The sequence below is a fragment of the Pinus tabuliformis genome, chromosome 7, assembly GCF_031772625.1.
Source record: "Pinus tabuliformis cultivar Carrire ecotype Pingquan chromosome 7, CPIR1, whole genome shotgun sequence".
Lineage (NCBI taxonomy): Eukaryota > Viridiplantae > Streptophyta > Pinopsida > Pinales > Pinaceae > Pinus > Pinus tabuliformis.
In genome coordinates, this window is record NC_142293.1 from 327,549,971 (window position 1) to 327,571,522 (window position 21,552).

At 35.9% G+C, this 21,552-nt stretch overlaps 1 pseudogene; it reads left to right on the forward strand.

Moving 5' to 3' along the window:
• The first annotated feature begins 794 nt into the window (after window positions 1-794).
• LOC149247259 (xyloglucan endotransglucosylase protein 7-like) lies at window positions 795-2,082 on the forward strand (annotated as a pseudogene).
• The last annotated feature ends 19,470 nt before the right edge of the window (window positions 2,083-21,552 follow it).

Sequence of the window (21,552 nt, forward strand, 5' to 3'; positions counted from 1 at the left end):
CAAAACCCAGAAAGTAGGTGAAACATACATGATACTAGTACTGGCCAAACGAAACTTTTCTTATCATTGTTACCTTAGTATGACATCCCTCTTCCCTCATTAATTGTTGTCTTTACAAGTCAATTTGTATGACACTGCAAAATATGGCGCTGCAACGAAACTCCAAAGTAGATGAAACATACAAGTATTGGGCGTGCGAAGAGTTGTTGGATATGACAAATCATCAAACAATTATTAAAGATACATTTTATTAGTGAATGAGACAAGCTACCATTTTATCCTCTTGCACTTGATACTCGGAATTCTTAAACATGCTACAGTTGTCTATGGGGACACACAGATCTGCCATGCTCATGTATTACGTTCACAGAAGTTTAGTATGAACCTTCTCAAGATTCTTGGTAGGCACAAAAGCTAGCATCTGTGTATGGTACTACCTGTCCAATGATACTCATTATATGGGAATATTGGGTGGTTGAAGTTATCATAATTTACTTTAGTGGTCAAAGTTATATAGAACCAGATAATCCCTACGCACCTGAAATTATGACATGGAAATGAATAAGGTCAAGGATCGATAAATTAGATACAATTATCTAGATAACGATAGAAATTTAAATTCGAGTAATCCAGAAATGAAGACAGTGCTCTATGATGTCATTCATTTGATTGCATATTATTCTCTTTGCTCCCTAATCATTTATTTGTCCAAACGCCATAAAAAAATTAGATGCTGGAGAGTATCGATACATATATATGAATGGTGTAGGGTGTTCGCTCCTGTCAGAACTCTGCTGCCAAAAAAGAGGCAATATTTGAGTCACTCAATTCCACCATCGGCAATGAAGAGCGGTGCAAGTCTTTTAGTATTTCGAAGATATTTACAAGAGTTGGCATATATAACTTCACTTCTCCTTCTTGTTCTCTTCTCGGTAGAGGCTTCCAACATCAATGACAATTTCGATATCTCATGGGGTACAGTTAAGTTGTTGAACAATGGCCAACGGCGCAGCTCACTATGGATCAAATCTCAGGTAATTAAAGTATTTCATTTTTAAGGAGATCCTACATTTAATATTGTATGGATGTTTATAATAACGATTCTTGTTTCTCTAGGTTCTGCTTTTCAGTCCAAAAAGGAATACCTCTTCGGCAGCGTGAGCATGAGAATTAAGCTGATCTCAGGGAATTCCGCTGGAACGGTTACCTCGTATTATGTAAGCACCTATTTTCTCTCAAGAACGAAATCTTGCAGAATTATTTATTATCAGTTGACTGTACTTAAACTCAAACTCAATTCCTGAGATCCATATTTTACATTTCAAGACTGCAGCCAGACCGGTCATAGTTTCGATAATAAACAATATAGTAATGTCAGTATTTTGCATTCAGATGTCGTCCGAAGCTTCTTCTCATGACGAACTCGACTTTGAATTTTTGGGAAACCTTCCGGGAAATCCTTACATTCTTCAGACCAACGTGTTTGCAAGTGGAGTTGGGAATAGAGAACAAAGACTTCATCTGTGGTTTGATCCCACAGCAGACTTCCATAACTATTCAATTCTTTGGAACCACCAACAAATCGTGTATGTGCTTCGAGTAACTGAAACGGAACCTCATTTAGAAGCTGTATTTAGAATTTTCATGATTTATGTTAAGATATATATATGTCTTTCCTAGTGTGAAAACAGGTTTTCAGTTGATTCTATCCCCATCCGGGTATTCAAAAACAATGAACGTGTGGGCATCCCATATCCAAATAGTCGACCCATGAAGATCATCTCCAGCCTTTGGAATGGAGAGGATTGGGCTACCGACGGAGGAACGGTTAAAATAGACTGGAATGACGCTCCCTTTATTGCCTCTTATCAATCCTTTCAAGTCGATGCATGCAGCGTGTCATCTCACTCTTCTTCGCCCTGTTCCAACAATTGGTGGGATCAATCCGAATTTCAAAGTCTAAACCAACAGCAGCTGAGTAAACTCAATTGGGTTCGCAAAAACTACATGATTTATGACTACTGTCACGACAAGTCTGGAAGGTTTTCTGCAACTCCACCTGAATGTGTATCGAATCCTTAATCTCATTTATTATTGAATGGGATCACATATAATAAGAGATTCATTTTAAATTGCAATATCGTCTGCTTCTAGATGTATACGAAGCTTCAGCATTCATTGGAATAAAAGATGGCTTCATGTTTCGTCTAAATCTCTCAGTTATGAACGCCATACCTCTTTGCCTAATACGGGAGTCTACAACGAAGATGTACGCAACTCTGAGAATCGACTTTATTAAAGCAGAGTGTTTGGCCGAACAGAGTTCCCATATTTTTAATTTTTTAATTAAAAAAAATCGAAGGGTATGAAAATTTTGTGTACAGGGCCATGAGATTTTTTTTAATTTATTATTTGATTATGAAATATAATCGCACAAGTTGATATAGTATCGTTTTCCAATCTTTAGAGGCCTCTTAATATTATAAGATTTAATATCATATATCTGATATTATAAAGTATTATAAAACCTAATATATATTTTGTTTCAGTACTTTACATACTACGAGCTATAAAGATATTATTAATTTAATATGTTATTTTATACGGAAACTTAGTAATGTAATTTAATTTATTTTCATACTGTAATTTAATATAAAATATGTATTAATACTACGGTTTAAAATTAATACAATCTAATATTAAATTGAAACCATAGTATTGAGACACGAAATTAATAAATTTACCATTCAAAAATAAAAAAAACAAACCTAAAATGAAATCCTGGAAGTTTCTTGTAACAACTATATGACAACTCTATAAAACCTTACAAAAATACATGAAAAAGAAAATTACATAAGCATATAGCCATTAGGCATTATGTAATGGCCTATGGTAACATACGCATACATATTAATTGCATTTACATTTATCTACGGAATCTGGATGGTCTCATATGCTAAATATGTTAAATTAAATGAACAGGTGAGGAAATCCAGATGGGGATCCTCCTGGTTCATTGTGCACATTTATTCAGGGCATATTATGTTGTATTGGCTCTTGTACGTGGTAACACGCGGCAAGTAGCTGGAGTATGTGACAATACTCACACTCATTTGTGCCATCTATTTCGTTCTAGCGCCATTGATCCTACCCTGGCAATCTGACGGCAAAGGAAGAGTAGGGTTTGGTCCTCTAACCAAATCTTCGCGCCCAAGCCCTGGAGGTTCCATTGTTGTGGTTGTTCCTCTATCTCATGCTGCTCTGCGAGGGCTTGGTCTGTCGAAGGTCGTCGTCCGACTACAGAGCTCTCTGCGGTTTGAAAAGGTAGAGACAGTTGAACATACAAACATAGGTATGCCATACAGATTGGTAGACAATGATTTTCATTTGATCAGTACTGAGGGTTTGGCGCCTGCTTGGGATTTCTGCCTTAAACCTGCTCTAAAGGTCTGTCTCCATTATACAGGGATGGCTCAAGAGATTCCAGAGGTAGCAGCAAACAATATGCACCATGAACCATCTAAAAAAGGTAACTCTTCCGCAGCGAAATCTCCAGGTTACAGTTCTTCCTACAACCTATATTTAGATAAGGCTTGTTTCTGGTTCTGCACTGAGTCTTTAGTTTATAACTGAGACCATTTGCTGATCTACAGGTAGGCGATTCACCGAGGAGATGTCCCTAAATCAGGTAAGAACCCACCTAGGGTATCATTCCTCTTATGTATATAAAAGACACGTGCTGGCGCAAATAGAATCTATTGACTTTCGACCTTTGTTACAGGTAAGCGATTTCTTAGAAGGTTGGATGTTCAAGACTGCGACCCTAAAAATCTTAAGAACTCACAGCATCCTGGTTGATTTACATGTTGGAGCTATATGCTTTGGTGCATTAACTTGTTTGCAAAAACTGTTTGAGGCCGAAATATCTATATATATATATATATATATGTTTTTCTATTATCCCAGAATGGGCCGTGAAAAGAGTGGCGCTCTTACAGTTTGGTGTTATTGTTCCGGGTTTAGTCGTTAGAGGGTTTCTTTGGAGGGTTTTCTCCTTATGAACAGATTTAAGTTATTAATGTACATGATGGTTTGTTATGCTTTGTGTCTGGTCATAACGACCAACTCTGGCTGTTGATAGTTTTTCCGAATTGTAATGCTATGTTAAACGAAATATCTATACTCTACATTTGTCAGCAATCTGTTCCAAAAGGCCTATTAAACTATTTCCATTTTGATTTGAATGGTGGATTTTAATAACTTCTTATTTATTTGAAGGCAGGGCCAAGAATGCCTCTATTTGTATTTTCTCATGGCGTTGATTGATTCATCGATTGCTCCTATTTTAGGATTTCAAGCTTTCAGTTTATTGTTGTGTTAATATGTAATAAATACACTGTTTTCAATCCCTCGTGGGTCAATATCCTCTAGCATGATTGTTGTGTAAGCTATACTTTACCAGTAGTGATAGTTTCTTGTTAAAAATTCTTGTAGCGTTACCTACTATTCATGATATAGCATTTGTTCATTAAATAGAACTTCTGATAATAAGCTCTACCAAATGTTTCACCGCCATGCTATGATTAGCTATTGTGCATAACTTAGAATAGAGAATTGCTTCATACTTGGACGAACTTAATCCTCTGTCCTACCAGTATTTATGGTTATTTTTAAGTTTGTCGGAAAGGGCTATTTACAATTTCCTATACTATATAAGTTTGTCGGAAAGGGTTATTTACAATTTCCTATACTATACTGATAACTCATATTCTCAGTGATACTTTTTAGGATTTATCTCCTATTTCTATTCTGTAAAACAAATAATTTTGCTGTAATCATTCAGATTATCAATTATCAATTAAGCATTAGAGTAATCGCCATGGTCATTAATTCAGAAGGAAGCTTTCTATCCTACTTTTTTGTTTAACCTGTAGGTAAAATAGTAATATCCACAATCCAGTATTAAATCTTTAGAAGCTTTCTATCTTTACTTATATGTTAACTTGCAATGAAAATATATTCTAGAAAGTCTCTCCTCCCAGCCATGAGTCTGGCAATCATGTCCAGACTCTCCTCCGATCATTTTCTATCTTTCACACTAGATTATATCCAGTTATAGTCAGTTCTTGGGCCTTAGGACTCCTGTCCAACCTCAATCTTTGTACTTTCTTATTGACTGTGTTGAGAAACTTTCCCACTAGTCTATTCCACCCAGCTCTAGGATAGCTTTTTTTCTTCTCTCCCCCTCTCTATATTTCCCTTTCTAGGCAGAGGGTAATTGTTTCTTGGCAACCGTTTCTTCTAATTAAAACAAAAATGTTTATATCTTGTTAAAGTATCATTACCAATAATTTACGTAACCACAATATATGTTTCTTGGCCTCCCAGCCCCAGTTAGTTAATATTTAACATCAAAATGTAATAAAACTTAAAATAACATCTAGTAAAGATTAACTTAGTAATCTTAGTAATTTTTATGCAACTTGGGCTGTTACATCTCCCCCCCCATATGAGGAACATCATCCTACTGAAAATAGTAACAAGAAATGCTAAATATAGAAGTGCTAAATTTAGTACTGCTATAAATAGCATTTTGGGATATCTTCCTATTTTAGTTAGTCCCTGAACTAAAATAGAGAAGTAAAAGCCCCAAGAGTTAGCTCAATCGGTCAAATCAAGTGCCTTGCCAATGGGAGGTCACAGGGTCGAATCCCGAAAGCTCTTGGGGTTAGGTCAGTAAATAGGCCGAGGGGTGTTGATGCCCTTCGGGTGGCGTCCACTCAGTGTTTAAAACCCTGGACGTAGCGGCTACCCATTGACCCGGGTATCCGTGAACCAGTAAGTGAAAAAAAAAAATAGAGAAGTAAAAATTCGAATTTGATCTTAGCAGCTATTTGTAAAATAATTAATTAATTCACCATGAGTTAATTAGTTGTAGAAAATCAAACATGAAGTCTATGTGGCGACATGCAACATTTTATCCTTTAATTGAGGAATTTATCCATCAGTTAAAGAGATAAGGATGAGTTGTAATATTGAGTTGCAATTAGTTAGCTCAGTTAACTGAGTCAAGTCTAGTTAGATTAATTCAAATAGTTTGTTGAATTAATTGTGAGTTCAGTAAGTTAATGCATGCATGCATGTAACTGCTGCACTTCAGATAATTGAATATTCTCTCATAAATAACTCATGCATGTCAGTTTAGACAGAGACCCAATTGAGATGAGATGGAGGGACGGTGTACTATCAGTTGCTAGAATATTCCATTGTGAATATCCCTTGCATGCAGAAAGAATTATTTCCTTGAGGATTGCGCAGTTACTTCTTCAGGTTTTGTGAGTGTGATGAGGCCAATTCACACATGTGGCATCACTAGACCTCGAGAAAAACTGCGCAAGGAAATATGAGGCTTAGAGGGCTTGAGGAGGACATACACTGTGTCTATTCAGTCTGTGAGTTGTATTGTTTGATTGCAGAGAGAGCAGGATAGCTTGAGAGTTGATTCTTTTTATAACTTGAACAAGATTTCCACTTGTATGATAATACAAAGATTGAGGTTTTAGGCTGAGGCTTTCCCCAGGTTATTTCTTCTATGTTATGTGTGATTGACTTCTCATTCTCAGTTATATGTGTTCTCATTGATCTTGCTCAATTCGATTAAGCTTCCACAAAGTTTTTTTGTAGAAGTAGATCTTGTATTTTGCTTTAGTATATTGCATAATTTTTTGATCTACAGTGGGAATTTATACATGTCCTTGGTGTTCTCTCTACTTTCATAAAACAATTCTGGATAAGCTTTCTGCATAAATTCCTCCGCTTCCCAAGTGGCCTCTTCCGGGCCAAAGTGCTTCCATTGCACTTTAACCTGGGTGATGGATCGATTCCGCAAGTTGGTTTCTCTCTGATCGAGAATACAAAGAGGTTCCGCCAGGAACTCTCCTTCCGGTTCGGCCTGAATATTTTCCCAGTCAATAATGTGCTAAGGGTTATACACATATTTTTTTAGTAAAGATACATGAAACACATTGTGGACCCGAAAGTGGCTTGGTAGCGCAAGCTTATAGGCCACCGGTCCAACACGTTCCAAGACTTGAAAGGGTCCACAGCATCGGGGTGATAATTTGGCACAACCCGACCACTGTAAGGAACTTTTCCGAGGCTTCACTCTTAGATAAACGTGATTTCCCGGTTGAAATTCCTTGTATGCCCTTTTTTTTATCTGCATACACTTTTTGTCTATCCTGGGCCACCCTCGAATTTTGTTGAACCTTCTTAATAGTCTCCTCCATTTCTGATAGCATGTTAGGACCCAGTGCTAACTTATTAACTAGATTATTCCAATCTATGGTCCCTTTGTACTTTCTCCCATACAACACCTCGAAGGGGCTCATGTTTAGTGATGTGTGATGTCCATTATTATATGCAAATTCCACTAGATAGAGGTAATCCTCCCACTTCTGTGGTTTCTGCATCACAAACATGCGTAGCATGCCCTCCAACACTTGATTTACCCGTTCGGTCTGTCCATCCATTTGCGGGTGGTAGGCAATACTAAATTAGATCTGAGTACCTAATCATGAAAAGAGAGTTTTCTAGAAGGTGGATGTAAATTTTACATCCCTATTAGAAATCACCACCTTGGGTGTTCCATGTAAGCAAAAAATCTCCTTCATAAATATGTTTGTGATTTCCACGGTTTTGTACGTGGATTTCACAGGTATGAAGTGAGTTGTTTTACTCAATTTGTCTACTACCACCATAATTGAGTCATGTTGCTTCCTTGTGCGGGGTAGGCCAGTGATGAAGTCTAGAGATATGGTCTCCCATTTCCATTCCGAAATCGTGAATGGTTGTAACAACCTAGTGGGATGTTGGTGTTCTGCCTTCACCAGCTAACACTCCAAACATTTGGAAAAATATTCTATAATATCCTTCCTCAATCTAGGCCAAAAGTACCCTTTCTTGATGGCTGAAAACATTTTCTGGTAACCTGGGTGGCCAATACAAGGCTTATTATGAAACTCATCCAATATCAATTGTTTAACCGAATTTCGGTTAGGAATGTAAATTATGTTCCAAAAAGTAAGGAGGTTATCGAAATTTATTTTAAATTTTGATTCTTCCTTTTTTAGCAGGGCTTCTTTTGTCTGTTGCCAAAGGAAAGTATACTCCGGATCTCTAATAGTTGCTTCCTTTATGATTTCAGGAATATTTGAACTTAATTGGCTCATTTGTACCTCATAGATACAATGTACCTTCATGCTCAATGCATCGACCACATAGTTTCCATTCCCTTTTAAATGATTCATTTCAAAATCGAATTCACTTAGGAATGTTGTCTATCTGGCCTATCGAGCATTTAAGCTAGACTAGTTGAAGAAGTTTCTAAGGCTACAATGATCTGTTAGCGGCAAAAATTTCTTCCCTGGCAGGTTAGGTCGCCACATTTTAAGTGCATGGACTACTGCTATCAATTCAAGTTCATAAGTCGAATATCGTTGTTCATACTCCTTCAATTTTTGAGATTCATAAGCAATCACCTTTCCTTATTGTGTCATCACCCCACCAACACCTTCTTCACTTGCATCTGTGCAAACCACGAAAGACTTTTCCGAAACTGCTACTTTTAACACTAGTGTGGTGGTGAGTAGGTGTTTTAGTTTTTCAAAACTTTGCTGACACTCGGCTGTCCATTGTAAAGTGCGCCCCTTTTTCTGTAAGGAGGTCATTGGAAAGACGATTTTTTGAAAATCCCTCAATGAATCTACGAAGTATCCGGCTAATCCCAAGAATAATCTGATATCAGCGACATTATTTGGGGTTGTCCATTCCATGATTTTTTAATCTTTTACGGGTCTACCACAATGTCATCTGCTGATATAATGTGACCCAAGTACTGAATCTGATCTTTGAAAAAGTCACACTTGTTGAATTTGGAATACAACTAATTTTCCCTTAATGTTTGCAATACTATTTTTAGATGTTCTTTATGCTCCTCCTGATTCTTAGAATATATTAAAATATCATCAATGAAAATCAGCACAAATTTATCAAGGTAGGGCTGGAAAATACCATGCATCAGAATCATAAAGGTGGTTGGGGAATTTGTGAGGCCAAACGGCAATACCACGAACTCGTAATGACCATAATGAGTATGAAATGCTGACTTGTAAATGTCTTCTTCTTGTATTCTTAGTTGATGGTAACCAGATCTTAAATCGATTTTCGAAAATACCTAAGCTCCTTGCACCTGATAAAATAGATCATCGATACGTGGTAAAGGATACTTATTCTTGATGGTTAGTTTGTTTAGTTGTCGATATCAATGCATAATCTCAAGGTCCCATCCTTTTTCCATACAAATAATACGGGGCCCCCCTGAGGGGACACACTGGGATAGATATACTTTTTATCTAAAATCTCTTGAAGCTGCATTTTGAGTTTTGTTAACTCAAGTGTGCTCATGCAATAAGGGGCTCTGGATATAGGGGTTGCACCCAGAATTAACTCAATGGTGAAATCAATATCACGCTTTGGTGGTAAACAGATAATGGATTCCGGAAATACATCAACAAATTCCTAAATTACAAGAATATTTTCCAGGGACGTCATTTTATTTTTAGTGTTTGTAAATCCCACCTGAACAGCATATATTTGACAACCCTTTCTAATACATTTTCCTAGCTGACTAGCAGTAATGGGACATAACTTGGTATTGGTTTTAATTCCTTGGAGTTCCTTCCTTTGGCCCAATTCAGCAATAAAACTCACAGTTTTTTGTTTGCAATCCACTAGGAACCAACACTTTTCCAACCAGTCCATTCCGATTAATATGTCATAAGAACCCAAAGGAATTATATTAAGGTCCACGTAAATAGGTTGTCTTGAAATCATTATGGGACAACATTTTGTTTTTGTGATTACCCTTCTTTTTGTCCCTGTAGCTAGTTGAACTAACCATCGTTTTGAAAACTTATTGCTCTGCAGTTGACATTTATCCACCACCTTAGGACTAACATAGCTTAAGCTAATTCCTGGGTCAAATAAAATAATGACAAGTTGCTTAGCAATCATACCTTCACATTTGATCATGGTGGTCTGAAATTCTACCTGATGATCATCGAGAGCAGCGTTAATTCTGGGCATGCTCCTTTCCACATCCCCAACTGTGGATGCTTCTTGCATATTTGATAGTTGTTCTGTTCTTGCCTTTTGCAGAAAATTTTTGTAGTAGTGTGGTTCTCTGCATCCCCAGCATTATAGCGGTGGTTTTGATTGCTAGTCATTAATAGATTTAGCAACTCCTTCTGACTGTCTGTTTTCCGACTAAGCAGCCTTGGGCTGATTCCTAGCTAGAAATCTGTTAAGGGGTTTTTGTTGTACATTTCTTCCACCAACAAATCTTGAGTGTTTGTTTGGAATCAAACTTATACCTTTCTCATTTTAAATCCCTTTTGATCCTTCATTCTTTTGTTTCATTTGCTGGTAGCAAATGCGAGCTTTTCGCACAATGACATCCTTTGTCTTAGGGTAGTCAAATTCTAGATTCTCCTTCATAAAGTTGGGTAAACTACTGATGAAGCACTGAATTTTGGCCTTTTCTTCTTGCATGTAAGGCACATGGTTTAGCAAGGAGGTGAATCATGTCACATACTCATCCATGGTTAAGGTTCCCAATCTTAACTTATGAAATTCCTTTGCCTTTTAATCATAATAATTTTCAGTTAAATACTTGTTTATGAAATGCTTTTGGAATTTGTGCCAGGTGACTTCCTCTTCATTGATCTTCCTTACTGTTTTGATTTCTTCCCACCACAAGGTGGCCTTACCTCTTAACTGATAAACTGCCAATCGTGCCTTCAATTTATCCATGTACTCATAAATATGGAAATATTTGCCCATATCAATTAGCCAAGCTTCTGCTGCCTCTTCCGATTCCCCTTCAAAGAGTGATGGCTTAATCTTTTTAAATTCACCTTGCAATTCTGTTTTTTGTCTTTTAGTTTTGCGCTGGTCAGAGACATTGTCTGAGCGCCCTTCTTCGTCTTCCCCATGTTTCTCAGCTAACTCAGTGTTTTCTTCTCCATGTTGAGCTATTGGGGTCTTCTCCCAATCCTCAGAACTGGGATTTGGATGTCGTTGATTCTATCGATTGGACAGACTACTAAGAATTTTCTCCTGTTCTTCGCATAATCTTTCATTATATGTTTTTAAATTCGTCATTTCAGCACGCAACTGCTAGACAGTTTCAAGTAACACCGCATTAGATTTTCATCATTCTTCGCCCAGCTATATCCAAATATCAGGATTAGCATTTACATACGTGGTTCCGAGTGGATCGGTTGGTCTTGGGCTCCCCTGCATTTTTCCCTATCTTTTTTGTTGGTGCGATCTTTGTGTTCACACATAAGTTTATTTAGTTAAAACAAAAGCACATTTATTTCTAGTACATATCTATTCCAAAAGAGTCTCAGTGTACGAACCTGAGCTCTAATACCATTTGTAACAACTATATGACAACTCTATAAAACCTTACGAAATACATAAAAGAAAAACAACAACAATAACAAAAAAAAAAAAAAATTACATAAGAATACAGCCATTAGGCATTATGTAATGGCCTATGGTAACATACAGATACATATTAATTGCATTTACATTTATCTGCAGAATCTGGATGGTCTCATATGTGAAATATGTTAAATTAAATGAACAGGTTAGGAAATCTAGATGGGGATCCTGCTGGTTCATTGTGCACATTAATTTTGGGCATATTATGTTGTATTAGCTCTCGTACGCGGTAACACACTGCAAGCAGCTGGACTATGTGACAGTACTCACACTCGTTTGTACCATCTATTTCATTCTACCGTCGTTGATCCTACCCCAGAAATCTGACGGCAAAGGAAGAGTAGGGTTTGGTCCTATAACCAATTCTTCACGTCCGAACCCTGGAGGTTTCATTGTTGCAGTTGTTCTTGTGTCTCATACTGCTCTGCGATGGCTTGCTTTGTTGAAGGCCACCATCCAACTACAGAGCTCTTTGCGGTTTGAAAAGGTAGAGACAGTTGAACATACAAATACACGTATGCCATACAGATTGGTAGACAGTGATTTTCAATTGATCAGTCCTGCGGTTTTGGCGCCAGATTGGGATTTATGCCTTAAACCTGTTCTAAAGGTCCATCTCCATTATACAAGGATGGCTCAATAGATTCCAGAGGTAGTGGAAAAAAATATGCATCATGAACCATCTGAAAAAGGTAACTCTTCCGCAGCGAAATCTCTAGGTTACAGTTCTTCCTACAACCTCTATTTAGATAAGGCTTTTTTTCTAGTTTTTCACCGAATCTTTAATTTATAACTGAGACCATTCGCTGATCTACAGATAGGTGATTCATCGAGGAGATGTCCCTAAATCAGGTACAAACCCTCATAGGGTATCATTCTGGTTATGTATATAAAAGAAAGGTTCTGGCGCAAATAGAATCTACTGACTTTCGACCTCTATTACTGGTAAGTGATTTCTCAGGAGGTTTGATGTTCAAGAATGCGGCCCTTAAAATCTTAAGAACTCAAAGCGTCCCAGTTGATTTATAGGTTGGAGCTATATCCTTTGGTGCATTAACTTGTTTGCAAAAACTTTTTAAGTATATGAAGGAGGAGGTCGAAATATATATATATATATATATATATATATATATATATATATATATATATATATGTTTTTTCTATTATCCCGGAATGGGCCGTGAAAAGAGCGACGCTCTTCCAATTTGGTGTTACTGTTCCGAGCTTAGTTGTTAGAGGGTTTCTTTGGAGGGTTTCTCCCTATGAATAGATTTAAGTTATTAATGTACATGTTGGTTTCTTATGCTTTTTTTCTGATCATAATGACCAACTCCGACTGTCGATAGTTTTTCCAAATTGTAATGTTATGTTAAATGAAATATCTATACTCTGCATTTGTCGGTAGTTTGTTTAAAAAGGCCTATTAAACTATTTCCATTTTGATTTGAATGGTGGATTTTAATAACTTCTTATTTATTTGAAGGCGAGGCCGAGAATGCCTCTATTTGTATTTTCTCATGGCGCTGATTGATTCATCGATTGCTCTTTTTTTAGGATTACAAGATTTTAGTTTATTGTTGTGTTAATATGTAATAAATACATTGTTTTCAATCCCTCGTGGGTTGATATCCTCCAACATGATTGTTGTGTAAACTATACTTTATCAGTAGTGATATTTTCTTGTTAAAAATTCTTGTAGCGTTACCTACTATTCATGATATAGCATTTGTTCATTATATAGAACTTTTGATAATAAGCTCTACCAAATGTTTCACTGCCATGCTATTATTAGCTATTTTGCATAACTTAGAATAGAGAATTGTTTAATGTTTGGATGAACTTGATCCTTTATCCATGTAGTATTTATGGTTATTTTGAAGTTTGATGGAAAGGTCTATTTACGATTTCCTTTACCATACTGATAACTCATATTCTCAGTGATACTTTTTAGGATTTATCTCCTATTTCTACTCTGTAAAACAAATAGTTTTGCTTTAATCATTCAGATTATCAATTATCAATTAAGCATTAGAGTAATTGACATGGTCGTTAATTCAGAAGGAATCTTTCTATCCTACTTATTTGTTTAACCTGCAAGTCAAATAGTAATATCTACAGTTCAGTATTAAATATTTAGAAGCTTTTTATCTTTACTTATCTTTTAACATGCAATGAAAATATATTCCGGAAAGTCTCTCCTCCCATCCACGAGTCTGGCAATCACGTCCAGACTCTCCCCCGAGCACTTTTTGTCTTTCACACGGGATTATATCTAGTTACAGTCAGTACCTTGGGCCTCAGGACTCTCGTCCAGCCTCAAGCTCTATAATTTGTTATTGACTGTGTTGAGCAACTTTCCCACTGGTCTATTCCACCCAGCCCTAGGATAGCCCTTTTGCTTCTCTCCCCCTTTCTATATTTCCCTTTCCAGGAAGAGGGTAATTGTTTCTTGGCAACCATTTCTTTTAATTAAAAAAAAAAACAATTTCTATCTTGTTAAAGTATCATTACCACTAATTTAGGTAACCACAATATATGTTTCTTGGCCTCCTAGCCTCAGTCAGTTAATATTTAACATCAAAATGTAATAAAACTTAAAATAACATCTAGTAAATATCAACTTAGTAATATCAGTAATTTTTATGCAACTTGGGGTGTTACATTTCTTCATCTTAAACAAACTTTATTCCAGCGAAACCCTCAAAACTATAAGTTAGCAAAACCATTTTTGAAAATTACAGCACTGTGGCAATGAAACCATATGTAGAGAACAAACAACCACATTTATTCATTTTTATTTTTTTAGGAAATCATTTTATATTAGGGTAAGTTAAGTTTCACCCATGATGAATCATAATTTTGAATAGTTTTATATGATTTCCTTTGTTTATAGTTTTAAATGACAGTAAAAATGTCATGTACAACGAAAAAGAAAGGTTTACATTGCAAATGAATAGATCTTGATTTCAATAAGTTATCTAATTTTCTACAATGGTCATGACCCTATATGTTATGTTGGAGAATCTAATTCCAACCACCTGTTAGGTGTCAAAACAGTCCCTCCAAGTGTCACAGTTCAGTTTGAGTTAGTCAAGTTTAACTCCATTCATTTATTGTTGATGTTTCCAATGTAATCTTATTTAACTGATTTGTAATACTGAGAAGAGCAATTCCTCTGCTCCAGCATTTAGTTTTCTTCAATTTTTGTCATGCTATCAGAGGTTAGCCTGCATAAGGCTCTTTGAGAGAGCAGCAGAGATAGAGTAAGTTTGCATAAGACTCACTGAGAGAGAAGCAATGTAAGTGAAGAGAAATGGGCGAGCCAACATAAGGCTCTTTGGCAGAGAAACGAAAGTTTGAAGAAGTCTACTGCGAAGAAGCAGAGAGAGAGCATAAGACTCTTTGAGAGAGTAGCAGAAGTTTGAAGAAGGTTGCGAAGAAGTAACAAGAGAATGAAGAAGCCAGTGAAGGCAAAGGTGAAACTGATTGAAAAAATGTTCAATTCAAAGTCAGATTATTTTTCATAATTTTTTGCATATTAACACACCCTACATCATCGAAGATAGCATATTAATGCCCACAAAAATTACTAGAATCACGTTAGCATTACTAATGCTCAACGTCGCTGCAAGCGAACACGTCAGTTTCAATTACTTGTATCCTTTTCACCCTAATGCACGTTCTCTTCCATGCACAGAGCATTAAGGTAGAAAAATTCTGCAATGTCAAAGCTCCTTCATCAAAATTCCGCAGCCACCATTCTATCTGAAAATTCAAATGAGTTAGCACTAAACAAATGGGAAAAGCCAAGAGGCTTCCCTTGATTTCAGAAGCCAAGACAACCAAGGAGGCTTGGGATACCCTTGAGAGGAGTTTTGGTGTAAGGGAGAGCACTGAAGTTGAAGCTGAAGGTGGATCTATAGCATCATATCTACAATGAGATGAAAATTTTGTTGAATCCCACTATGTTGAGCCATAAGTGGATGATATCTATGAAGAAGTTCCATAAATAACATAGAAGGATCATGTAGATGCTCGTGAACCCCACTGTGCACAGCCACAAGTGGACTAAAACTTGGTGATTCTAGCAATAGAGCTTGTTGATGACAATATGATGATCCCAGCAATGGAGCTTGCTGATGAAGATTAGGTAAATCCAACAACAAAGCTTGCTGACGAAATTTTGGTGAATCAAGCAATAGAGCTTGCTGAGGACAATGAAACTGCCATTAGAGTAGTCGATACTATGGTGAATCCAACAAATAATATTTTTGATGTAAAATTTGATGAAGAATTGTTGGCTAATGATGAATGTTTGCAGGTGATGCAACAAAAACATCATATAGACATGATGTTATTCAGTAAGAAAATCTCACGTGAGTCAGTGGAAGACAACATCTCTGTAGTAGCACACGTTAGTAAAGAAGTCGAAGAGACAGAAATAAAGGAAGAGGAAAACAAGGAAGCCCACAAAGAGAAAATAGAGACAAGAAAAGAGGCAGAGAAAGAAGCACAACAAGCAAAAGCTCTCATTAGAGAGCAAAAGGAACAAAACCAATGTGGTTTTGCAAATGTTTTTAAACTTTCCAATGATTTCCAATGTGCAACTACAGAAAATGATTTTGATGAACAATTAAACTTCTTTGAAGCATGGCTTGCAACACCATGCATTGATAAAGTCTGCATAGAAGCTGCAGAAATGAATCTTGAAGAAAACTTGGATGATGAAAAAATTAATAAAATTTTCATGTATTGGAGTCGTGAAGAGATTAAATTGTATTATGGTCTTATGTTGTAGCCGATTGATGATGAAAAGCGCACTACAGAAGATAATATGTGGCAACAGCCCGCATACAAGTTGTTTTTTGAAGAATTCCAAGATATGCTTAGACAACCTGGAAGAATGGAAGACTTGCACCAACAAATGAAAACACTGAGGTTTAAAGGATACAACAAAGAGAAAAAGTTGAAACAATTTAGAGGCTACAGAATCTAGAAAAAGAGAAGAAGAAAAGTTGAAGTCAATTTTTAAATTGTAAACCTAGTTGAAACATAGACGAGCAAGTATCTTAATTGAATTTTATGTGGTTGTAATTAAGGGGGAGTGTTGGAAAATCTAATTCAAACCACATGTTAGGTGTCAAAACCGTCCCTCCAAGTGTCCCAGTTCGGTTTGAGTTAGTCGATTTTAACTCCACTCGTTTAATGCTTATGTTTCCAATGTAATCTTATTTAACTGATTTGTAACATTGAAAAGAGCAAGTCCTCTACTCCAACATTTAGTTCTCTTCAATTATTTTCATGTTATAGAAAACGAAAATCCAAATAAAACGAAAAAAAGAAAAAAAAAGGTTTTATTTCATGTATACAATGTACATATCTTACACCATATTTTGATTTGCGTCGTTAACTGCACAATAGTTCGTATAGTATCACAAAAAGTACAAGATAGCCATCGCATGCATATTTCACAAGCAATATAGTGGCTTATTATGAAAGTGAATTCTCTCTGTCAAAAACGGTTTAAACTCAAATACTACTTGAAATCGTAATAGGCATCAAAGTGGTAGGTCATTGGTAGGTGAGTTTTCCCATCTTATACCATGGAAGCTATAGACACCATGAAACTGTCAATTATGTTATCAGTTTTCATATGGATGGAACATAAACTAAAAAATGTACTCCATTCACGTCATAGCAACCCAATGATGGACAGAACCATGCCTATTCTTTTGTACTTTATGAGTTTATTATATGTGGCTATTAAATGTAAGTGGTAGATGAAACTGAGAGTGAAATCTCAAAGCTTGATATATGTAAAATTACTATCTTTAATCACTATGGTTTCCATCATAATCTATTATAGTTAAGCTATGGTTTCCATCGTTATGGTTTCTATCATAATCTATTATGAAACTGAGAGTGAAATCTCAAAGCTGGGTAAATATAAAATTACTATATTTGAAGTACGATAAATATAAAATCTTTATTTCCAATTACCAATTTCAGCTTCCAATTAGAATTGCCATATTCTTTATATCTAATCGGTTGTATTGAATACAAATCATGCGCTCCCTCCTGTGCCTTAAAATTTCATGGATTACAGGGACTAACTGGTGGATTTTGATGATACCAGTCTCTGTGTTCAGGAATGTGGCTCTCTTGTAGTCCGTCAGGAAGATGATAGTAAATCGCGAGCAACAAAATAGTGATGAATGACTATGAACACTGTATCATCCGGAGTGTAACATATCCTAGTAAATTTTTTTTCACTTAACCTAATTTAATGATTCTACCTTGTTATAGAATTTAACTACATCATATATCACACATGTTTCAATATCTTATTTGTCATCAGATTAAGATTTCTATCGGTTTATGCATTTGGACATAATGAATCTCCGGTCTTTTGTCATCAGATTAATATTTCTGCTGGTTTATGCTTTTGGACATAATGAATTTCCGGTCAATATGCTCTTAGCTCTATTACAATAAAGGGTTAACAAAAGTTTTGGTTGTAATTCAAGTTCTATGTGGGCATTTATTATGTCACTGCCAGTGATATTTAGTGATAGTGTTTTGGTATTAATCAAAAAAAACCTTCCTGCATAGTTTAACATTGGGTTTTGGGGTTTCCAAAATGGTGACAGCCACTGTGCAGCCACCCGCCTCCACCACAAGGGCTCCATTTCTCTACCCCTAAAGTCATAGAATTCCAGATGGTATTGACAGTTGTGGTATATTTTCATTTATTTATATCTGGAGTTTTACTCTATGTATTGCCTTGCGTCTTGTTATGTTTATATGTGTGCCATACCCGTCGGTCATTATGGAGTAATTTTCCAACAATTTGCATACGAATAGTCATGGTTATGGAAGCTGAGGTTGTCGAGCATGTTCTGAAAATGGTCGTTGTCAGTTGTTTGGTTAAAGGAACGTCAAGTTAATGTTTTGCACGCCCAAGGACGTAGAGTCGGTGATTATTAAGTCTAGGTCTCTATTGCCCAGTACATGAAATTACAAAGAATTAATGAATTTGTTTTTTAGCTAAAGGAAGGTCAAGTTAATGTTTTGCAAGTCCCTGTAGAGTTGGTGATTATTAAGTCCAGGTCTTTACTACGCAGTACATGAAATTACAGAGAATTAATTTGTGTCTCCCCGCCCATAACTCGCTGATAAGTTGACTGCACAAGTCATATGAAGTTTCCAGATTTTCAGATTAATGTAATAGTATGAGTTTTTGAGTTTTTTAGTGGTTCATAATTTTTACAGGGGTTGTAGGTCTACAGACGAGGTGAAATGAAATAGATTACTCGTTGTTATAGTGTTTTACAACACGAAACCAGAGAGCAGTTAAATATGTCAAAAAAAATTACTTTTTTCACAACGGTGAATGAACTAAAGTCTTAGTTTTTAGCTTTGTAATTGTTTTTTCCTCCCATGAAATCTTAATACAAATTATTTTAGTTGCATGCTAGAGTCATATTTCTAGTTTTACTGTGCATCCCCTATTTTACTCTGTTGACAGCTTCTTGTTACTATGTTTTACTTTGTTGTTACTATGTGAGATGTTATTGTCTATTGTTTTTGTTCAAGACATTTTTTTTCTCTTTAGCAGCTAAATATGGCAACAACATCAAGCACAAGCTTGACCAACCCACAAATACCTTAGTTTAATGGAAAAAAATTATGAATATTGGGCTATGACAATGAAAACTTTGTTTTTTTCTCAAGATATTTGGGATTTGATGGAAAATGGGTTCCAAGAACCAGCAGATGCAACATCATACAATTCTTTATCATAAGTAGAAAGAGAATTTCTAAGAGACAATAGGAAAAACGATTCAAAAGCCCTTTTCTACATCTTTCAAGTTGTGAATGAGAGTATATTTCCAAGGATTGCAGCAGCAAAAAAGTCCAATAAATCATGGGATATTCTCCAGACAACCTATCAAGGCATGGAAAAAGTGAAGACAACCAAGCTACAAATGCCAAGAAGAGATTTTGAAACAATTTGTATAAAAGATTCTGAGAATATAGAGTCATGTTTCACACAAGTGATTGCATTGGTTACTCAAATCAGATCTCATGGTGAGACACTTGAAGAAAGGAGGATAGTTGAGAAAATTTTAATGATTTTTCCATCAAGATTTGACCCTATTGTTGTGACTATAGAAGAGACAAAGGATCTTTCACAATTTTCAATGGATGAGCTTCATGCATCATAGATTTCTCATGAACATAGGTTGAATAAAACATCAAATACTTCATTGGAGCATGTCTTCAAGACACAAGTTTCCAATAGTAAAGTTAGAGGCAGAGGAAGATCAAATGCTAGGGGAAGAAGAAGAAGTCCACATAGAGGTGGAAGAGGAAATCCTTCAAGCTCAAGTGGAAGAGGAAACAATCAAAATCCAAGTCAAGGTCCAAGCTAAAATCAAGAACAAGGTTAGATGTATGATAAATCTCAAGTTCAGGAAACAATCAAAATCCAAGTCAAGGTCCAAGCTAAAATCAAGAACAAGGTTAGATGTATGATAAATCTCAAGTTCAGGAAACAATCAAAATCCAAGTCAAGGTCCAAGCTAAAATCAAGAACAAGGTTAGATGTATGATAAATCTCAAGTTCAATGTCATTATTATAAGAAGTAGGATCATTATGCAAATGTGTGTAGGAAGAAACAACATGATCTTAGTAACGAACCAAATGCAAATTTCACAAAGAAAAATCAAACCAAGGCAACATGTTTTGAGCTTGCAATGTAGCACAAGAGAAGAAAAAATATGTATGGTTTTTAAATTCATAGTGCATCAACCACATGACAAAGAACATATAAATGTTTTCCAATCTATATGAAAATGTGAAATCTGAAGTGACATTAGGGACTGATAATAAAGTGTTTGTTATGGGTAAAGGAAATAAGGGGGAGAATAAGTATGTTTCATATGCCTATTTTGTTCCAGGATTAAATAAAAATCTCATAAGCATTGGATAGCTCATGCAAAAGGGCTAAAATGTTTTTTTTTAATGGTTCAATGTACAATATTGGATAAATTTCCAAGAAAGAAGTTGATTGAAAAAGTGAAAATGACAATTAACAAAATGTTTCCCCTCAAGATAAAACCATATTTGGAGGAAGAAGGTGAGCAGGCACAACTGTCAATGAATTCACAAGAAGATGAAATAAAGGTAGTTGTTGTTACACAAATAAATTTTATAGCAAAGGTCAAGGATGAAAATTGGTTATAGCATTTAAGATTTGGTCACCTTAATTTTGGAGGTTTAAATTTGTTTCATAGGAAAGACATTGTGAAGGGATTTCCACTCATAGAAAAACTAGAAAACTTATCTGAAGGATGCATCTTGGGAAAACAACATAGAGAATCATTTCCAGTAGGAAAGTCAATAAAGGAAAAGACACCCTTGGAGATTATCCGTTCAGATTTATGTGGACCAATGCAGACACCATCAATTGGTGGCAGCCATTAGTTCTTGGCATTCATAGATGATTATACAATGAAGACAAGGGTCTAGTTCTTAAGACAGAATAGTGAAGTGTTTGAGCGCTTCCACAAGTGACTTGTTGAGAAGCGAAGTGGACACTATATCAAAGTTTTGATGACTGACAGAGGTGGAAAATGCATCTCAAATGACTTCCTACATTTCTATAGGGAGCATGGAACTCATAAGAAATTTACAACAAGGTATACACCTAAACAAAATGTTGTCGCAAAAAGGAAAAACAAAACCATTATGGAAATGGAAAGGAAAATGTTGAAGGCACAGGATTTTCCAAATGATTATTGGGTTGAAGTTATCGCTTGCGTAACATACATTATAATTAGGTGTCTAGCCAAAAGAATTAAGAATATGATTCTTGAAGAATCATGGAGTGGAAGGAAGTGTACTGTAAGTCATATCAGAGTGTTTGGATGTGTGGCTTATGCACATGTCTCGAATGAGTTAAGGAAGATTTTGGA